This window comes from Lacerta agilis, chromosome 1 (assembly GCF_009819535.1).
Source record: "Lacerta agilis isolate rLacAgi1 chromosome 1, rLacAgi1.pri, whole genome shotgun sequence".
NCBI lineage: Eukaryota > Metazoa > Chordata > Lepidosauria > Squamata > Lacertidae > Lacerta > Lacerta agilis.
In genome coordinates this window covers 101,818,241-101,822,071 of record NC_046312.1, presented here as the reverse complement: position 1 = coordinate 101,822,071, position 3,831 = coordinate 101,818,241, and positions in this window count along the sequence as shown.

Genomic DNA, 3,831 nt, shown 5'->3' with positions numbered 1-3,831 from the left:
GGTTGATTTTACGGAAGAATTTAATAGTCACAGAACCAAGGAGAGTTACTGGCGAGCAGTGTGCTCCATCTGAGTCTCAGAATGGACTGAATTGTACTGTGTTCCAGCAACTTCTGGAAAGCCAAAGCTTCTCTATTCCTGCATCAAAAATTAAAACCCTTTCAAAATAAGAGCACTTTCCATTTCCAATGAAGAGACACAAAGAGGGAGCCTAACCAATTTTACTTTACAGATTATTTCGAAATCACCATAGAAATGACATTATCTCTTGAGCTCAGTCACAAGATTTCCTGAGATGGCACTAAGAGCAAGGCCTCAAACACTGTTCTTGATTGCCAGGCAGGCTTGTATAGGCAGACCCTAAGGAACCTTTCCTCTAAGGCTTCCAGGCAGGCATGGCCAAACTTGGCCCTCCAGCTGTTTTGGGACTACATTTCCCATCATCCCTGACCACTGGTCCTGTTAGCTAGGGATGATTGGAGTTCCAAAACAGCTGGAAGGCCAAGTTTGGCCATGCCTGCAAGCTATTCAGGATTTCAAAGACTAAAACTAACAAATTGAATTTAGTGCTGAAGCAAATAAGAAGCCAACAGAGATAACATGATCAGAGTCACATGCTGTAACCTGCATGTGACAGCCTAAAATCATGCTCTCATCTGTCCATATCAGGCATCTATGTTTTCTTTCTTTGTTTATTTCATAAAAGTTATACACTACTTGATTGCAAGGGGTGGGGTGGGGAAACCTCAGAGAGGTTTACAATAGGATGAGGAACCTATGGCTCCGTAGAAGTTGTTGGGCTCCAACTCCTTAGAGCCATATGCAACGTGGACAATGGTCACTGATGAAGGGAGCTGTAGTAGTCCCAACAAACACTGGAAGACCTCAGGTTCCCCATCCCTGTTATATTCCAAGGTATTTTCAGCACCCTGGAAAGCTCCAAGTGAATAAGTTGTCCCATCAAAGCATGTAGGTGAATTGAGGCCTTACAAATGAGACCGCTTTTCTGAAACAGGGCAGTGTGGTGGTATTTTGGACAAACTGGTGCAACTGGATGTTTCATGTATAAATAAATTGTACAGTTAGCCTTTTATATTGCCCCCACACTTAAGATTTTGATCACCACTTGGGGAAATGGCCACCAATTTTCACATTTTTACTTAATGCATACAATCAAACTTATGAAGCTTCTCGTACCCAATATTTTGTAGCCACTTTCACAATGAATACTGTAAAATTTAATATTTTAAAATCTGTTCATGAATTTAAAAAAATGTGAATATTATTTGGCAATGTTTACAACTATTTTAGAAATGCAAAGCCTGGAAGTTGAAAGCACTTCATACTCCCCCCCCGCCTTCTTTTTGCTGAATTTTCATGACATGATAAATAGATTTGCCCTGGGTTAAGGATAATTATGTACACCATTGCTGGCATACAAATGAGTCAGGTGGGTGGTTGCCCCCAATGTTAAGCTAGCAGCTGCAGCCCACTTCACTCACCTGTATACTTCAAATTGTGTACTGTGTCTTTCTTCCATTCTCTCAATTTTATTTTACTTTCTATTCTCTCTCATGCATTTCACGACAGGCTGCTACGATCAGTTTGTGATGTGCTTTGCATGTAAATAACAGTGGATCTCGTAAGCTGCCTGTAGAAGAGAACTGCTGATACTCATAATGCCAAGATCTGCATATTTTGCCAAGAATCAATATATAAAGGGGTGGACCATGTGAGGTGTAAGTTGCACAGGTTAGAAATGCTGCACACTGAGATACAGCTCAAAGAGTAGATTCTACACCTCCTGGTGAAAACAAAGATGTCTTGTGGCACCATACATGTTACTTATTCCTCACAGGGCATCAGTACCTTTTCATGTTTTTGAACCTGTCTGGTATGACATCTCTCCATCCAGTTAATCTCTTCTAAGCTCCACTAACCTGCCTAAAGAATGTGACTCCTCAGCAACCTTCACAAAGTACAGCTCTCAGAATTCTTTGGAGGAAGCCACGACCACTTTGTCTCATCTGAAGCAGCTGTGTTTATTTGAGCATGTGCACAGTGCATTTCCTTACTCACCAGGCAACCTGTCTGAAATATGCCCTGAAACCCTGATACCCTTCTTTTTAGCAAATAGGTACTGGGGGCTCTTCCAGGTAACCTGTTTGTTGTGTGCTTATCCTGATTAGCTTACCCAAAGCTTATACAGAGGTCAGGCAATGTGCAGCCTTTATTGAGAATTGATTTAGATTTGTTCGTGGGGAAGTTATATGACAATTGAGCATTCATCCTAATTTGATTGTGTGGTGTTTCTACATTTCCCCATTAATCATTTGTTCACCCCACACTTTGCTGTGCAAATATATATTTTGTGGTTTTATGTTTTGATTTTGTTCTGTGAACTGCCCTGATACCTCCGGTATATAAATTCTAATAATAATAATAATAATAATAATAATAATAATAATAATAATAATAATTTCTCCATCACTTTCCTAACTGCAAAAAGTTCTTTTTTTAAAGGTGGATTGGTTGTGCCAGAGCAACAGAGTGCTTTAATTAACTTTAAATATTCAAAATTACATTTTTGGTATGCACTCCAATCCCTGCTGCAAAATACTGACCAAAATACTGAAAATCTTTTTTCAAGCAGTCCTGGTTAAAAATGAACACTCCCTCTCAGAGTTTAATACCATTAAGTCTCATTGTTTCCAGTTAGAAAGGGTCTGGAAAATGCCTTGCTATTCCATTGAAATACATGAAACTGGTAGTTCGTTTTGGCTTGCTTGTGCCCCAGCGTTACAGAAGAAGAAGAAGAGTTTGGATTTGATATCCCGCTTTTCACTACCCGAAGGAGTCTCAAAGCGGCTAACATTCTCCTTTCCCTTCCTCCCCCACAACAAACACTCTGTGAGGTGAGTGGGGCTGAGAGACTTCAAAGAAGTGTGACTAGCCCAAGGTCACCCAGCAGCTGCATGTGGAGGAGCGGAGACACGAACCCGGTTCCCCAGATTACGAGTGTACCACTCTTAACCACTACACCACACTGGCTCTTTATAATGCATTGGATTTTTCTTTTGCATGATCCTGCAGATGTGGAAGGTTTACTTTGTAGGAGAGAGACCCACCCTTTTTTTAGTTTCTCTAAATGCTTTTTTTAGAACAGAAGAAGAATATTTTGGAAAAGAAGCACATGTCTACAAATTCCTTTGTATGCTTTGGGACAAAGGTTGGAATTCTGGCAGCGTCCACTGACTGACATATTTTAATTAAGATTGTGGTCCCATCCTCTGACATTCTTGAAGCTTTGCATGAACCACAGATATGAGAAAGAAAGAGACAGACAGAGAACACGGAGACTAAGGAAGTGGTTGCCCTAGCAATGGTAGCTATGCTAAAGACCTTCTGGTTTCCTTTAGCCTACTTAAAATGTGCAGTTTTAAATAGAATACTAATGGCTCAAAGATATTTAACTTAATAAAACACAGTCAATTTCAAAGTAGCCAAGCAATTATTTATTAAGGTTCCCCCCCCCTTTACATATATAGCGTTAACACTAGTTCTGCATTAATTCCTACTCCTTAGCACTCTCCCCCTCCCTCCAGGGAAAAATAGAAAAAGACAAAATGTGAAATACACACTTGGAATTTGGGGGCAGAGTAACCCTGGGATATTCAACGGCCTTGCATGTTAGATGGATTTTCAGCCTATTTTCACTGCCTGGCTCCCTGAGAGTAGCAAAAATTCCCAACCCATGAACACCATTTCAGAATGTTGGTTTTTTCAGGTCACTGTGATCTCTCTTTTAGTGCCCCTTAGCTTAGAAACTCC